This window comes from Phalangium opilio, unplaced genomic scaffold, assembly GCF_054372755.1.
Source record: "Phalangium opilio isolate 3A_F unplaced genomic scaffold, DU_Popi_V2 ptg000017l_1, whole genome shotgun sequence".
In the NCBI taxonomy this organism is placed as follows: domain Eukaryota; kingdom Metazoa; phylum Arthropoda; class Arachnida; order Opiliones; family Phalangiidae; genus Phalangium; species Phalangium opilio.
The window spans coordinates 9980595-10000000 of record NW_028324151.1 but is presented as its reverse complement, the minus strand read 5'-3'; positions in this window follow the sequence as shown (position 1 = coordinate 10000000).

Below are 19406 nucleotides of genomic sequence, written 5' to 3'. Positions count from 1 at the left end.
CGTTTGTTTAATTTCTGCAACTGCTTATAAATAAAGAGCAATAATTTCATATCTAGGTATAGTCCTCCTCTCGATTCCAAACTTGTTTAACGTATACTGTGTCATACTATTTATGGGACATTTTGTATTAAAATTTCCTAAGCCTAATCACAAACCAAGAGTACAAACTGTTTTTATAGCACGTGCAGCCTGTGTGTTTATAAATTTTTAGCAGAGAGCGCGAAAGTTGCAAACATTTGGGCTCGTGCCATATCACGTGTTTTTTATCCTAAGCCTAATTATATTCAAAGTTATGCTCGGATCTACATGAAGTTTTCATCTAAGTTTTAAACGTAAAAATTAAAATACGACAATAAAAATTCCAGCCAGTGCCACACATAGTTCGTCTGAAGATGCTTTCGTCACCGGTAAGTCTGATTTTAATGCTTAGTACTGATAATAATGCTAACCTTTTTGTTCTCTAAGCCTTGGTGTAACCAATTTAAATAGGCTTTATTCTGAGTTTATCCAGGCCATAATGTTAGAAAAATAAGCCTAACGTTCACTATAGAATTCGTGACAGCATAAGTCCATAAGATATGTTACATAAGTTTGTCGCTGGTTACTGAGAGTTTGTCATGAAGTGACTAGGTGTAACGTCATAGATTCTAGTAAAGTGACGCCTTGTGAGGCGCTGTCAAAGGCTTAGTAGAGACGAAATAGCGAGATGGAAGTCCAGCAAAACCGAGTGCAGTCAATTGTCGCTTGTCGTTCTCGAACTCAGTAATTAAGTCTCTAGCATTACGAAGTATGTGTAGTGTCATACTTATTTAACATATTTTATAAACTTATGGGTACAGGTGTAGTGCTAAATTAGTATTTTGATAAATTAGAGTTCGGGGAACGTATGCAAAATCTCACTTATATTCAAAAGGTCTTTGTCAGTTTCCACAGTTTCAAATTTGTCTTAATGTACTAGAACTACTAAAAGGGAATAAGATGCTTAAGGTTAATGAACGTGCAATCTTATTCCAGCAAATCGCCCCTGGTACACATTCCCATTTTCTCTTAAAAAAATCTAACAAAAAAGGGAACTAGAAAGAAATACAGCTTGAAAGAGAAAGAGAGAAAACCTAAAGCACCAAAAAACTTTGTAAATTAAATTAGGCCTAGCATTGATGGCTCTGTTTTGTAACTCACAGAGCTTTCTTATTTTCTTCTTTTAACGTTGAATCAAATTAGGTTTTCTCCTTTTCTCTCTTTTTATTTTTTTTTCTCGTCTTCTTTTTAGCTTTCGTTTGTATCTATGGTCGTAGTGCATACTTTGATTGTATTCACGTATAACATCGTATTGAACAAGGTAAATATAGAAAGGGCTAGAGTAGAAATGTAATATTTTTCGTACACTACTAGAGTTAAATCGCGAAGTTTAAAATTAGCCATTGTAAAATTATGTCTTCGGTGGTGACCATGTTGACAGATATTGTATACAGCAAAAAAAATCCATTTGTGGATGCCCAGGCCGCGACAGAAAATGGAGGGGAGGGGGAAGAGGGTTTAATGAGTAATCGTAAAACTTTATTTACTGATCATACGAGAGTCTACGTTCACGTTATCACATTAAAACTTTCCAACAAAAATAGTATACTGATAAATCAAAACGAAGTGGTTTCAAAACACGAGACACTTCAAGATATAGGTGATTTAAATTTGTCACTCTAAAGGCTCTTTCAGACGATCCAACTTTTTGACTCAGCTTGATGGGTCAAAACGTTGGATCGTCTGAAAGAGCCTTTAGTTCAACAAAATGACCCCTCACCCCAGGAAATGGTTGGTTCTAAAATGAGGCAATGACAATACTGACTTGGACTTATTTTTAATTTAACTTTAATTAATTGTTTCTCTACAAGACGTGTTCAGTGTGCAATTAAGCCTATAAAAAGATAGTATTTTCCCCAATCCATAAATACTATGTATTTATAAGCAACTAACAATTCTGACCCTAAAACGTCACACCCTTCTATCTCTCACTGGAGTTTCATCCCCCCTAACGGTTGGAAGCAGTATTCTACGCGCAAAAATGCAAACCAGAGGGGGGCTGCATGACGTCAGACTATCTCTCCCCGTAGCCAGTTAGCTCCCTATTATTGAATTGAATTGAAAGTGTTGTTTATTGTGCAATGAAAAATGTTATTTAGTTATTATATCATCGATCATAAAACGACGAATATTAACTACATGTTTTTGCAATTTTCAATATACTTCAATTTATATTCAGCACATGTGTGCTGTAAAGTATGGTATGAACGAAGTACAGTGGATTCTGTGGACGATTTTAAGTCGAAAATGTTCGATGACATTTTGTCCTAAGGGCAACCGTAAACAAGTTATGATCGGAGAGTTTTACTGATGACCCCTTAAATGTAAATAGCAAATTGTAAGAGGATGCTAATTAAATGAAATTGTATAGGTTTTGAATGGCGCGTGTTTAAGATAAAATTTAGAATAAAGGGTTAATTTTTATTTTCAAACACGCACCATTTAAAACATATAAAATCTAGTTTAATTTGCATTTTATTTCAATTTCCTACTTAAATTTAAGGAGTCATAAGTTAACCAGTCTAATCATAACTTGCAAACGGTAATACGGACGGCAAAATGTCCTAGATAATTTTTAACCTAAAATCTCGCAAAGACACTTCTTTGCTAAAAAAAAAAAGTCTCGCGTAGTCGTGTCGCATTTTGAGGTAGAAAATTAGGAAAAATATTTTTTATCTTTACCTACATCTCCAATATTAAATTTCAGGTAATAATATGAGCGAGAATTGACTGAGAGTGTATGTGTGTTTACCTCTCCGAGTGACGATGACGTTCCGAGAGGTATTACACTGGACGTCTCTGTGTGTGTGTGTCTGTCAACGCGTTTGCAGTTGGCAAATTGCAGCAAACGTGTTCCCAGAAAGCAATATTGGCTTCTACTCCATTACCATGGTTAGGTTTAAGCTAGGAGGATATAGGGGTCAAGGAGTCTTCGACTGCCCGTTTTCCCATTGAAACGCGATTACAGATTATCGTCCGTTCTGGGAGACTCTTAGCCGCGCACCTTGTTCCGCGCTCATCGTCATCGGACGTCGTCTGTTCGTTTTTTTTTTAATTTTCGTTAAAGGCTCTGCATTTTTTAGTGCTTTAACGGAACATTTATCATTATTCTATTTTTTATTAATAGTAAATTATGGTTCTTAGATCAAACTGAAGTAAAGGTAACGGTTTTTTACTCTTTTCCAACACCAAAAGCTCTACTAGATAAGTGTTTAAGGTGGATTAAAGCCTGTGGGAGGGTCGAATTAACGCCCGATAAAATTAAAAATTATCTCTACATGTGTAGTGAACACATAATATAGGCGGCGATGGTTCAAAGGACGCAGCTAGCATGAAAAACCCGCTATATTTTTGAATTGGATTTGCGTGGTCACGTGATGCGCGTAACCAATGTAACTAGGTGCGCCTGCACGAATCTCCCATCGGAGAGGCCGAAACCTGAGCTCTATGAACGGGCAGTCGAAGACTCCTTCACCCCTATATCCTCCTAGGTTTAAGATTTACACGGCGAACGGCTAGGTTACGAGAAAAGTCTAGCCTCCCAATGGCAGGTTTACGCAAATGCGGGTTTCTTATCATTTATTGCGAATCAATCGCCTTATATACCCTAAATTTCTTAAATTGTTAAAGAGGCATACGCTTGAATTCAAATGTCAATAATAGCTATGATTATAATCATTTAAGGAATTAAGTTTCTTAAAACGATTTAACTAGAACTAAGGTAAATTATTGACGATTAAAATAATTAATATTAATTATATTTATTTAATTATTTAACAAAAACCTCTTAATCGCGTCTCGACTCAGAGAGGTTATTTCGGTTTCCCTACTTGTTTATATGTACTATCATAATTAGCGTAATTAAAATTTATTCTCCAAATTATCTTCTCGTTCCTAGGACTCGGGAGGGGAGTGGAGTACGTGGGGACATTCTTTTCCCTGAAGAGAACGAGTACTTGCTTTCATTGATCGGATGATCTAGTTTAGGCGGTTTGTGTTAAGCATTAGTACAAATCAAAGGGGCTAGAAGCAGGAAGGGTTTTTCTTTTTGCGTTTTGCTTTGTCGCTGAGTTTTTACTTGGTGTGGTGTGTAAAACCAAAAGTGGATGAGAGGAAAAGTATGAAAATGGCCAAAAGTCGCGAGTCATCAGAGTTTCGCCGTAGTTGACCGTTTTATTGGCGTAGCTATACTGGGACTGTTCACTCCCTTAAAATAGGTCAAGTTTGTGTTATTTCGCGGTTATGCGGTTACCGTCGTCTGCTATTGTGTATGCTAGAACTTCCTCGATTTGTGTTTGTAGTCAGGACAGAGTAGCTGGTAATGTTTTAAAAGGTATTTGAAGGTATAATATGCATTTATGTAAGGTTACCGAAGCAATAGAAGAGCACATAAAACTAGATACGTTTAAAACAAATCTCGGTAATTTAGCTATAGCGCGAGCAGCTTGCGTCGTGATGCGCGTGATCGAGTGGGCTATGGTTAAACCAAGGAGAATAAATGTCTGAACTACTTTCAATCCCGAGTTTGTAAGTCCATAAGTCACTAGTAAACTAAATAGTTATTGGCGAAACTTTGATGTCTGCGTTTTTTAACACAGGCTCTATGGCCATTGTCATACTTTCCCTCTCATCCACAAAAATTCCACATTTGGTAAAACTTAATCTCGCGATACTGGGATATTATTAAATTTAACACCTTTCTATCTCTAAACTCTCAATTTTGGGCCTTTATAGTTTTAAAGGGAAGTTATAATGCTAGTTAAAGGAAAACAAGTATTTAAAGGGTATGAGAAGCTTCGTTTGAAAAATCTCTGATTTATATAACAAAAGATAGAATTAAGTTCTGTAAATTCAAAAATATCAAGCTTTTAATTCTCCGATTTCTGGTTATTTGGCAATATGCATTTGAAAATGCTTCATTTGAAATTATTTGAAATCCACTTTTTATGGAAGGCTAAAACGTTTCCAGTAGTTTGACGTCACAGATATATTTTTTCACGTGAGATGGTGCCACTCTCTCCGCTATCAGTCCCAGAGTTTAGACTGGCGAGAAGCTCGAAACGCGTATAGGATTCCCGCGCTTTTTTTCCACACGTCATAGTGATGTCATCAAACGGGCGAACAAGCTCGACAAGTTAAACTTATTGAAATATCGAAACTGAGTTTTCGTGATTTTTCAATGGATTTTAAAAATAGAAACTTTGGTTCAATTATATTAGAAACTTGATATTTTCAAAGTAGAGACTTGAAAGTGTAACATAATACCACTTTCATGGTAAAATATGATATGAAATTGTAAATTCGCATACCCTTTAAGTCTGCAGTGTTCGGTTTATTTTGAGTCAAAGTTATTGCCGATTCTGGTATCTATAAATTATCAGGTCAGATGTTTTTTCATATGCAGGGTATTTCTGATAAATCTGCCATAAATTAAAGTGCGTGTACTTTTCTAAGAGTCAAAGTGAGAGGAAAGTGTCACCAGAACATGGGATCTACAACCTTTAGTTTCAGAGACATGGGCACCAAAACATTGGTCCTTAATATTCTTTAATATAGATTGACACATATTTCCAATTTGAAATTTTCATTATTCAAATAAAAAATAAAATAATATAGCATGCAGATTGGATATCATTTGGTTGATTCAAACCACTGGAAAATGATTACGTAAACGAAAACATTGTCCATTATTTTCCGTGGGACAAGTCTTTCGCCAAAATTTTGTACAACTGATTTCTCATTTTTTAATTTTCCTGTGTATTTCACTGATTACTGAATGAATTCCTTGATTACCGTGATTACGATTATTATAGATGATTTCCATAATCCAAAATAAAAATCGTAATCAGTTGAAATAGAAATAATCACTGCCTTCATCTTAATTCACGAAGAATCCAGTGATAATCACGGAATTCACCAAAAAATCAACGGAATTCATTGCAACTCAAACAGAAATCACAAGTAATTTGCGGCAATAACGGGAAATCAATGTAAAGATTATTGAAATCATCTATAATAATCGTAATCTCGGTAATCAAGGAATTCATTCAGTAATCAATGGAATTCACATAAAAATTCAGAAATGAGAAGCTCAGGTATACAAACGTTTGGTGAATGGCTAGCCCCTCGACGGTTATTGACTAATATGCTGATAATGGTCATGGATAGATAATGCCGTGCTCTAGTCTGATCTATTTTGACCTATTTTAAGAAAATCCCTCTCGTTTAAATCTGTTGGCGTTTTTGAAAATTGTTCCGTAAATTGTTAGCAATAACGTTTCAGTTTCTCTTTAAAAGAGATAAAAAAGATGGGTGGAGGAAATAAAAAAGAGCAATAGATGAAATACTTCTTTCCGTTTCTTGTAAAGGGGGATGGGGGAGGGGGGAGGGGGAAGAGGCCCACGGAATGAAAAAACGGAAAAATAGGGAAGTGTACTAAAATTTCTTCCTCTCGCTGCTATACCGAGCGGGATAAGCGAATGACGCTCTACTGCAGTCTGCTCTAACGCCTTTTCTCCATTCCTCCTACCGTTATCTTCTTCATCTTCCGCACACCATCCTCCGCCTGGCATTTTTTCCTCCTTTCAAGTTCTCTTATCCTTTGAAAATGGTCCTCTGACGTCACCAGGAATCGGTTCGATATTTTTCTCTCTCTTTTTGGTTGAAATGCCTCGGCAACTTCCCATTTTCTATAGTTCGCTTCTTCCTCATTCAAACGCATAGCCTACACTATCCTCGAATTGATAATTTTAAAACGCGTTTAAAAATTTATGGGCATGGATATGGGGTTATTGAAGAGAATCCATGAAAATTTTCATTAATAATATCCTGTAAAAATTTTCAGATCGTAATTATGAATCTGAAGCTAATTAATCCAAATTTTTGACTATTTCCTTGTTTTAGTGGCCGATGTCTGTCTAAGAGTGCCAAAAATCTAAAACAATTAGTATGAAGTTAAATTGCGCGGAAATTTTGCAGAAATATTTAGTAAACTACCGATACATAACAACATGAAATATAACACTTACCTTGAAAACCTTCAAAAGTCAGGGAATTTGAAAAAGGGTGTAAAAAGTCAGGGAAAGGTCAGGGAATTTGAAAAAGGGTGTAAAACGTCAGGGAATTTGAAAAAGGGTGTAAAACGTCAGGGAATTTGAAAAAGGGTGTAAAACGTCAGGGAAAAGTCAGGGAATTTGAAAAAGGGTGTAAAACGTTAGGGAAACGTCAGGGAATTTGAAAAAGGGTGTAAAAGGTTGGGGAAACGTCAGGGAATTTGAAAAAGGGTGTAAAACGTTAGGGAAAAGTCAGGGAATTTGAAGACGGGTGTTAAACGTTGGGAAAACGTCAGGGTATTTGAAAAAGGGTGTAAAACGTTAGGGAAACGTCAGGGAATTTGAAAAAGGGCGTAAAAAGTCAGGGAATTTGAAAATTGTCGTAAAAGTCAGAGATTTCCGTTTCATACCAACTTTAGAAAATGTGTAGTCACGGCCAACTAGGCGCATCAGCTCAAAGACGGGACAATGATAATGTCCTATAGGTCTACATTGACATAATCCCAGATTCTAAGCTGGCGGCCAGTTATAAGTTGGCCATGCAGTCTAGTAGACTTGAAAGTACTAAATAGTAATTTCAATTAAAAAGGTGATAAAATTAGCACATTTGTAAGTACATAGCTGGTGATAAATAAGGAATTTTTAAAGGCTGCATTCTGACTTTTCTGTTAGTGTAAGTTTGAAAATTGGTCAAGGAAATTGACTTTAGATGGTCAGGGAAAACCTGGAAAAGTCCTGAAGTGAAAAATCCGTGGCAATCCTCATACGTAATATTATTTTGGCTTAATCTATGTAGAAAAATGTCAAAAAAATAACAAATATAAAAATCCTGAGCGAGCGAAGCGAGCTCAACGATTTCGGTGTCTAGTCTAATTTGATCTCGATAAAAGAGCTAAATTTTGATAATGTTGATGATAAACTAAACGTAAACTTCAACTAAGTCAAAAATACAGGACATTATAGGACCTTTCATGAAATTATAGGATAACATAGGACAGGTTCTAAAATATAGGATTTTATAGGACCGCTGGGCTCCCTGCATAGTATCTACACATTCCTTGTTTAGCACTATAACCTAAAAAAGTGTAAAAAAAATTATTTTCAAAGTGAATACTTAAGTATCACTTTTTTTTTAGAACTTTTATACGCGTTCCTGGCTTAATTTAGTCTACATACTCGAGCCCGAGCTATGATCCCATTAAATCCGTTTTGGGGATGAAAGCCTCGAACAACGGTAGTTCTCTGCATGGAATGTCGTTCGTCCTAACAACCTCGCTAAAGATGGGCGAAAGAATAAAAATTCTAAGAATAAAATTTCAGCCCCATCTATTTTTCCTCGTTAAACCTTGGCAGCCTACATTATAAGTTTATTGCCTGCATCTTTGTCGGAGGCGGTGAATGCCTAAAATTCCGATTAAACATTTTCTCTCTCACGCTTAGGCAGTATCTCTCTCGATCTCTTGTTTCCTAAAATGTACAAGTCTCATAATCTTTCGTTAAAAGTCAAAATCCTAATAAAGTGCAGGCGCACGCACGGCTTTTCAGATTATGTCAACTATAATTATTTTTGGAAACAAAACTTAATTTCTTTTTAAAAAATTTAAACCGGACCCTATCTAGGCATTTTTTTTAACTAAATATGAGAGGTGTTAAGTCTTTGGGTGGAAGTATGAACATTATACCTCTTTTCTTTCCTTGTCTCACAGCCAGTTTTAAAGGGAGCGTGAAGAATTCAAACAGCTTGATTTTTTTTTTCAAGTAATAAATAAAAAATATGGTCGAAATATTTTTTATAAAATTCACTATAACATTTGCGATTAATGATTTCGATATTTAACCTAAAATATCCGAAATTACGTCGACCAACCTTTACTCTGTACTTTCAACAAAGGGGGCCAGTAACTATTGCCCGTCCGACATTTTATTACATTTTAGAGACACATGTTCAACCGCAAACACCTAATGCCCATCTATAATATAGCGAATCAGTATACTAGGTCAATGTAATTTTAGAAGCAGGAATGGAGAACGGTTAGTATTTACTTCAGTTCGACTCATAGCCCCTCCTTTCAACCCGTAACGAAAATTTTCAATTATCTTAATGGCTCACTTAAACTACGTTTTGATGACGTTACTGACGGAAATGGCGAAATATACGTAGTTCCTTTTTACCTCTGTCGCTATGACCCGCCTCGTCTTTCATACTCCCCCCTCCTGGTCCTGAGGAAGGGGGTCGTGGACTTAGACGCGGCCAAGATTACTCTGTTCTCCATTGTTTCTTCTAAAATTACATGGATCCCTTGTCGAATTATATGGGAAATTTTGAAAATAACTTTTCCAATCCGCGGCCATCTTTTAAATTGCCGGCGCGAAAAGCGGTAAAATTGTTCTGACGGCAACACCGTTTTCCTTTGCTGCTAAATTTTATTATAGTTCCAAATCGAGTAAAATTCACTTGTTTGAACCCTTCATGGTCCCTTTGAAAAGCAATAAACGAAGTATAACTTTGCAAAGCTTTAAATCCATAAGGAAGTTATTATAATTTAGGTGGGAGTCAAAACTCTTCCAGCCTTTGAACTTAGCGCCTCGTTTAGTATTTTCATAATTTTGTATTTACCATTTTGAAACGAACCCAACGCGCAATGCCGAAAAATATTAAAAAAATCGAAGAAATTTACTTTAAATTCCGTGTATTCACCAATTGGTGAGGAGGAAATCATACGGAAATGTGGTTGGCCCAAGTAACAATCTTCCGTCAGGGATCCATGTAATTTTAGAAGCAGGAATGGAGAACGGTTAGCCTTTATTTCAGTCCGACTCATAGCCCAGTAGAGAGCCCCCTTCAACACGTAACGAAAATTTTAGATTATCTTATTGGCTCAGTTAAACTACGTTTTGATGACGTTGGTGACGGGGACGGTGAAAAGTACGTCGTTCCTTCCTGCCTCTTCTTTCATACCCCCCCCCACCCCCGGGAAAGGTCTTGGACTTTGACGCGCGCCCAGATTACTCTGTTCTCCATTCCTACTTCAAAAAATACAGGGATCCCTGCTTCCGTTTAAGTATTTAATTGTGATTGGGACTTGGTAATCTTGCTTCAGATTTGAAAAGTTATCTAGCTGTTCTCTGCGTTTCATTGTATCTTTTTAACTATAGTAGTTTTTTAAGCCCATATCAACATACCTCTCTGAAATCTTTACCAATACATCATTGATATTAAAAATTGATACATTATTTTTCCATCCACACCCATGATAGTTCGTGGTCCTCACGCTACATTGCATTCTAAGTTGTGGCCCTAATTTGGGGCTTCATTAAATCTTGACATCGAGTTGGAAATAAATACTAGTATCATACTCATCACCCCGTTCCTACATGGTACCTTTTAACTATGACACTAAGCCTGCTTACATCCACCTATTTATCACGTAAAGTTTATATCAGTTTGAGGGGTTGTTCCTCTATCGCAGCCCTCACTTTGGTCCGAGTCTTAGCTAGGTGATTGACGCTCGGTTATAATGGGTCTAGATTCGTTTTCGTCGGGACCCAAGAAATTCCCCACTCGACTAAAAGATGAAGATGAATTGTTTTGCTAGCCGACTTGATAGATGACCCAAATTTGTGTCTTTCAATTTGGGGGCGTTACCCTCCACCCGTACTCTATTTAGCTCTTATGAAAGCTTTAAGCGGCGGAAAAACAACACGTTATTTGGGGCATTCGTTGCGAGGCTCCCGCCTCTTTCGTCTTTCTTGAAAGGTGTTGATTGATTCTAGCAGTTTTCTTTAGTCTTCTCTCTTTCCAATGTTGAGCCTCGGTTCGCGCCATCATACCGCTATCTCGACCTTTGTATCTTTCCTTTCTTTAAGGGGTCCACACCCAGCTATACACGTAAAGGCGTTTGGAGAAACGTTCTGGTTTAACAAAGGTTTTGTTTCATGTCATTGGGGTCTTGTTACTTATGAAGTAAAAAAAAAGCGGTCTCGTGTTACATGGTATTTAAAGGAAGATTGAACGCTGTAAACAAGGGTGTGCCGTTACTTAAGTTTGAATTCCTATGGAGATTGGAAAATTTATATATAAGTTCTCCATGCAGTAGAACATACGTATCTTTCTCAAGCCACTACTGAACCCAAGGGTTTCTGCATAAATCTTCTATGGCTTATGAAGGCTATAGATGTCAAATGCTAAATATTAGAATAATTTTGAGGTTGTAATGCTTCATACTCTATCGTGTTGTCTGTCAACTATCCCAGAATTACAGGCCATTTTGAACAGGAAATAATAACCCTTATTCATCATCTTTAAAACTGAAGATCATTATGCTTTCATCAACTTATAATCGTAAAAAATAGCGAACTCTGTTAACTAAGTCCTTCGTGATTTTAGATCAGTTAAAATTCTTTACATGTTTTTCTGAAAGGTCTGTAAAAATTATGGCGGGTGTTTTTTGTTCATTGAGAGTAAATTCGAACTATATCCGAAATAACTGTATGTCGATTATGAATGTTGAGCAATTCTCGACTACTTCAATTTATACCTGAATCTAGGAAGTCTCGCGGCGGCCAGATTTTAATTAGTCTAGCCATAAAGTTGAGATGAAGCGAAATTTAGCCTTCTCTCGTTTGTTTGGCAATTGGAAAATTATAAATCCACCAGCTCCTTCATGGCCCACTCTCGTTTCGGCAGTATTCTCTCTGCAGGATTGGTCTCCCCTTCTCTTTATACCCACGGGAGCGGCTAGGGATCCCTAAGAATCGATATAGCCAAGCTATTTTTAGAAACGTTAGAGATGGATCAGAGCCGGAGCCTTCCGAGGAGAAAGCGAGCGGCCTGCTGCGGGGGTGGAAAAGACGCTCCAACTCTTAAGCTATGTTCACACTTAGACGGGAGTCAGTTGACAACTCGTTTTCACGACTAGTTTTGAAACACTCTTTCTTACCAGTTCAAAGCGTTTACAACAGTCTCGGTTCACAGCTTAAGACGCTCCGGTTAGTGCTGTCTGCTTATCTTTTCGTTGGTGTTGTCTGCTAAGGCCGGAAAAAAATACCCATTGAGTTGAGAAAATTACCACTAGAGTGGCCTTTGCGTTAACCTGCCTATTGGGGGAACGCGGGACACTTTTAAAACAACGGGACGGACGGACAGCCACCAAGTTTATCAAACGATGGTGTCGCCATCTAGAAAATGAACTTGAATTTCGGCCATTTACATGTATTCTTGAACTTCGTTCAAATTTCCCGCCTTTTCTTTCAGTTCCTTTTTTTGCACCGGGATGGCACCACAAGCACGTGATAAAGTTCATTTGGTCTATATCCTTGCGGATGAAAGGCCACTCTAGTGGTAATTTTCTCAACTCAATGAAAATACCCTTGATACTTGTCTCATCCCATGTGAAATACCCCTGAAAACTCTCAAAGCCGCAAAGCGGCTTTTAGTTGGTTGGCGAAGCAACCTCAAGAAACCGCGTTTGTAATTAGCTTCGCGAGTACCAGTTTTGTTCATACTTGACTTTGGAAGCGTTTTGAATCGTTTTCCATTGTAAGTGTGAACGTGGATATAAAATCTAGAGAATAAGCTAGCCGGAAAACGCAATATTCTCCTTGGATTCTCTAGAGTTTTATCCTCTTTGAAGATGGTCGGCGGGTATAAGGAAACGCGAATGCATAGTGAAGAACCTTGGACAGGTGCGTGGGGTTGTTGGATGAAGCGCAATATGGCACTGCGCAACCCACACTTGGATAGACGTTATGATGCCTTTTGATTTTGCCTCGGATTTTAGACTTGCAAATTTTAATTCCAGTTTAGTATCTGAAGGTATTTATGCAAAATTGTTTGAATTAAAATTGTAGCTTATTAGTGAAAGGATGTAAGATTAAGGATCAGAGTCAATAGTAATTTGCCTCCATAAAGACTTGAATTCCCCGAAACAAGATAACAACATTTGAATTTTTAGAATTTTAAGTAAATGAGATATTAATAGGCCTATACCTGTATTCTTTGATTAAAATACCGACCCGTCCGACAAGTAGAAAAGACAAAGTTTCACATAGGGTTTTATGTCGGAAACGTTTCTTCGAAAAATTACTGAGGCATATATTTCCTAGAAAATTTCGGTAATTTTTCGCTACCGATTTTTCACTTAAATCTGGTTTTTATACCAAAATTATTTTGTATTTTGTGAACTCCATCACACTAGAGGTCAGATCCATTTAAAATCCCAGTAAAAGCGAGAGGGGGTCGTAGACCTATGACCTAGTGAATTCCGAAGAACGGTGCTCCCTAGGAAGGGACTGAGTTAAGGGGACCTTACGCGCTCAATAATTGGCGCAAAAAACGTGGGGCCCGTTGTTTAAGATATAATTGAATAAATCATGTGGAATTTAATCAATAAATCTGTCCAATAAAGTTTTAAGGTTTTATCTAAATATTGGACATTTATAATCATGATAGATTTTGACTTGCACAATTATTGAAAGGTCTTGGGAGTAATATATAGGATGATGCATTTTATAGATGTCCCCCATTTAATTTGCGCAAAACATAGAGCGTGTAAAGGCCGCAAAACAGTAGGAGTTGAAATTAAATCGATAACGAATTAGATTCAAATAATTAGATTAATTATTCTATAGTGCGAATTCTAAAAAAAAACATTTTCTATCATTTTAAAAAAATTTAAATTCAAAACCGAATTTCGGAAAATTTCCGTGTTTTATTTTTCCGGAAAATTAACAACCCTAGTTTCAACCCAATGAGAAGAATTTGTGTTTTAATTTTAAGGCGTACTTAAAACACTTATGGATTCTTGGTAATTCGCTTCTTGTTTGCTCACATAATTAATAGATGAAAAACATTCAACATCGAGAATCACCTATTTTCAAATTAGACAAATTAACATACGCTTCAATAATTATTTCTAAAGCGTTGGAATTTAAATCATTGATTATTTCCGTGTGTTGACAGACTCGTGTTCAGCTCAGTAGTTAAAGGCATTTTCTACCCATAATCCAGGTCATTATATATTTATCTAAACTCGAAAATTATCCACAGACGATTAATATTAAATCGTATTATAACAGCGCAATCTTTTCTTATAAATAATCGATTATCCACTAATAATGGATAGATAATTCCGAGCTCCAGTTAAAGAGGAGTAGCCGCTTTTTCTTTTATGATTTCAAAAAAATTAAATTGAAATTTCGCAAGCCCTTGAATCTTAACAGAAGTTTGTTTTGGTTTGGATTAGGCACCAAGGGTATAATTCGATCGCATCGAAACAGTGAAATCGAAAAGTCTGCTATAAACCAACTATAAAATATTTAAGGTAAAAATGTAATCGATCAAATTAATCGGTCAGCAAACCTGTTTTTTCCAGAATATCCTTTATTTATTATGTTTGAACCTTGTAAGCCCTAGTTTCAAAAACGGGTACAATTTATAGTTTCTCAAAGAAATAATGATATGGATACCTTAATTATATTTGAGTAAATTAATTTCCACAGCTTAATCTGTGCAAACCATCCGAATTCCTTACAAAGAGACGAGTACAATAATGGATCTGTTTAAGTTTGTAAACTGAAGTTTGATTAGTTGAGACAAAGTCTAATCGATCCGCGTACGAATTTTACTACAATTTAAACTCAATTAATTTTGACTCTTCCGGCCAATTACATGTGGACATTAATTGGCCAATTAACGTATATCGAACATCGCGTATATTCTAAACGACAGAGAGATACCGCGTTAAATTCTAGGAAAAATGGTACGGATCATTTCTCTGGAAATATTGAATTAAATCGGTAGAATCGTGAATTAGTTCAATGCTACCATTAATGCTTAACGGATTATGGAAAAGGGAATATACTCTGAATGATGTTAAATGCATTTTTTGATCATAGAAAAGAATGAAAAAATATTTTTTACATCTACATGTGATTTCCCAACTTGTTTAAGATAGATAAGGTCTCAAATCTGAACTCACCTGTAATAAAACATTTTAGTATTGTTACACATGAGGGGCTACTATCTATGTCGCCTTCAAAGCTCAAACCAAATATAAAACACTAGGTGGCGGGATAATAGACAACAAACAATGGTCGGTGTCTGATTGAGAAGAAATACCCTGGAAATACAAACAGAACAGTCGACGCAAGAAACATGCGCAAAACTCTACAAATTTGTAAAGTGAATATTGTTATTTCTTCTTGGGCTCACGGCCTGAAAGAAGAAAAGCATATGCTTCACCATTTCAATATTCATCGGTAAATTAGATGACTTCTCTATAGTAACGTGGTCAAAATCATTAGAAATTTGAGAATTCCGAAACTGGATCGACTATAATAAGTTAAACAGTACTAGCGAGAAAGTGATTCAATATTTGCGGAAATAAATTGCCTTATTCGCGTTGACAAAGCGAAATCAATTAGTGGAAAATGGTCACCAGATGTACGAATGAGGCTCAAGGGTTAAAGTTATAAAGTTTAGAGAAATTTCCCCCTTTTCCCACATAGGAAGGTTTAATTTCTCCAAATCAAAATGGATGGAATGTTTGGAGAACTCCCCCCTTCCAAGCTGTTGACCCAAAATCTAAGTTAATGTGTATACGTAGGTTCAGAAGCCAATAAGAATCCCCTTCTTGGAAAGAGTGGGGAGTTATACCAAGTGAAATGTTAAGAGTTACGGGCTGGCCACGGAAATTAAATACAATGAATACAAATTTATTTGAAGCGAGAAATGGTCCAAGAGGTACCTCGTTTATATAACTTCCAGTCCCAGTAATGGATAATTTGCTGATACTTAAAATTACGGCGGTTAATTAGTTATTACTATTACCAGAAGTAAGATAAGGGACTAGAAGTACCGAGGTTACCAAATTCTTCACTTGGCGAAAGTGAATATTCTTGATAACACACCAACGGATGGCTCTCTGGTAGCGGTTTCTGAATTTTCTCTCCAAAACGTGAGACGCTCGCGGCGGTAGACAACCGAAGTAGTTTCAAGCACCCGCGTCCGTGTTCAGCGGCTTTAGGTTGAGGGAAAGGGGTAGGACATTTTTTGGAACTCGAACAATTTCTTTCTCTCTAGTGCAGGCGCGATGGAAGCGGCATAAATTCCTCAAATTTGTTCACTGTTGCCAGGATCTATTACCAATGCCAGAGCACTAAACTTCTAGTCCCTTATCATTCTTCTGCTATCACTAAAGTTATTAGTCTTGTTTCATAGGCTTAAGCATGGTTTTCACTTGGCCGAAAAAAACTACTTTGCAGCAGGACATAAAACGTCAGATTTCTTTTTTACGTTGTCGCCCAGCGATATAGTGTTTTCACTTAGCGTTGTTCCCGCAAATAATGGAACCAAGGTTTACCAGATAAACTGAACATTGCACCAGTTGCGGCCCATCTATTGTCTTTCTTTTTTGTCTTTGTAATCTTTGTGTCCCATATCATAAAGATATGGATGGTTCCGAACCTCTTCAATAAAACTTTCTGCATTGAACATCGACATTTTCACGGATTTGCACTAGTAACTGACTCGATTAGGAACTAAATAAATAATAACATGGCGGACCGTGGACGAAAATGACGTTACTAACCAAGCTTATTGCCAATTTACTCGCGCTGAGCGTTAACGTTGAACGCGGCCGAAAAAATAGAAAGCTAATAGCGCCACACTCAACGTAATTTTGGTAAAGCGTAACTATGTTTTTTTTTTCGGTTGTCGCTTGACGTCGGGCGAAAAGTCGTGATTTACGCCAAGTGAAAACCATGCTTTATCACTGCGAGAACATTACTAATAACAAAAGTAAATAGATTATAAACAAAAAGTTAATATCTCCCCGGCATGGGCGCGTTATGAAAGTTGAGATTCCCGCTCCTATTCCGCGGCAGCTCACAAATGGCGTAGCACCTAGCGAACCACTTGACATGTACCTAACGTATCTAGTGTCGCGCCGCTCAGACAAAGTAGTGCGGGTTGCTGAAGGTTTAATCGACGCGCATGCGTTCTAATGGTAATCTCAAGCAGCTGTCTGCTTTAGGATTGCCGCTAGGCAAGTCGACTCTCTGTGAGACTGTGACAGTATAGCCTAGGCTTAGTACAAAATCTGTGAAGACTATGATTGCCTATGAATGTGATAAAATAGTAATATGAAAAATGGATAAGAAATTTGATTATGACGAATTCGTGAAACAAAAAGATGTACATAAAACAATACTGCAATGTTGGGAGAGCCAAATACGTTTGAAAACTTTTCTTTGCAACATGATGGTAGAGTATGAGGTATTATTCGTAGGTTTCAGAAAAAAATTTCACTGGGTCGATACCGAAGGCGAAACTAAAATCGGCTTTTTACGCGGCATTATGAAACTAATTACAGTTACCATAAATCATAAATTACCTGCGCTACTACGGCGCCATTTTCCATCACGTAAGCGCGGCTACCAATGATATTGCCCTAAACTATAAATTTACTCCCATGATGCTCAGTAATTTGTACTGCTTTCCAATATCTCTTGTAGCTTCTATGACGTCACGCAAACATCCTATTGGTTACAAGCGAGCCACGTGATACTCGATACTCATTTTACATAGCATGCAGGCGGGAAGGTATGATTGACTTAAAGCTATTAACTTTTTGATATCTATTTACTTTTGCTAATAGAGTTAAACTCACGGATTAAATTAGATCTGTCTTATTATAATTCACAGCAATTGAAGATATAGCAAACTTGTTCAGTGTTGACCATCAGGATTTTTAGTTACATTTCTGAGTGCCCACCATTTTAGATAAATCATAGCTGCATAGTTGAATCTAAAAAATATGAAGTCCGTTTATAGGATAAAGTAAACCAGTTTTTGAAAAGATTGGTTGGAAATCGTTCTTGTAAGAATATGGTGTAGACTCTGTAGAGTATAATCTCTATAAATAATACAATTAAATATTTCAAAGATAGTGTATTGGAAATACTTGTCACTTAAGTACCTTCTACTTAGGACCAACCTCCTTGCGGAATTTCAGAGTGGTTATGGATGGGCCTACATTATTAGTCAGTAGGTCAAATACAATTAAGTTCTTATACTTAAAGGAATAGCGACGTGGTTTAAAAATTATCTCAAATCTAAAGAAAACCTTACTTTTTTGAGAGTTTAAACTCTTCTGATTCCAAAAATATGCTTGATCAATATTTAAATATGAAGGAAAACACAGAAAAAACACTTCGAAAACTTGAAATTTGGGGGCAAAAGCAAATTTGCGGAGAAGATTTTTGGCGGGTTTTTCTCCTTGATACGTCACTCACGGCATCTCGCGGAAAAGCCAAGCGCGAGCGCCCCAGTCTACTAATGCCGCGCGAATCTGAATAAAATAGGCTTAACGCTGCGCGGAGACACTAACAGGCGGCACGTGAGCGACATCTAGAGTGAAAATTTCTCCTTATTACGTCATCAAACGAAACAAAATTTTAACTAGGCCTTTTCAGAACACAATACTTTGATTGCAATTTCATAAATTGCTACGAAACCAAATAAAAAAGTAAACATATCATAATAAACTAGATTTTTCAAGGATTTTTTTTCGCATTTTAAGTTTGTGGATGACGAAAATTATGTCACTAACACTTGAAGTTGAAAAAATATTTTAAATTGTAAAAATGCTAGGAATATATAGAATAATCTTCAAATTATGTTTCAACGGTCAGGTTTTGGCAATGTAAGACATTTCTGGATTATTTTTTCCCACGATGTAAGCAAGCCCTCTATTGAAGCCTCCATACAAACAGTTTCAAACCCAACTTGGTTGGTAAAATAAATATGCAAAAGGGGTTCCATACGTCCCCACAAAGGTCCAACTTGAAAAACCTTTGAAAAAATAAAGTATAACGGAAATTGATTGCTTTACTTGCATTTTAAACTTCTGAGTTATCATAACCCTATAATGCATAAGTATGGATTTGCGGTAGAAATTTTACGTATAGACTCAACCAACAAGTAAACAAGTTGGTACAGGATCACGTGACTAACGAAGTTGACTGTAGTACCATATGTCGTTGAGCGACGAAAATAAATCTCTTATTTTTCTGATTGAGTTAGAGTCTGACTCTTGAGGTAAAACAGGTTCTGCGCATGGCAAAATCAAGCCAATCGGATTATCCCTTTCTCGCCTCAAAACCCGCGAACGAGATCTGAGCCGTTATGAAAATTCAAAAGATTTGTTGGTTGGGTATATTGGCAATATTCACTCAAATCCACATTATAGAAACTGCAAGCGCCATCTAAATTTA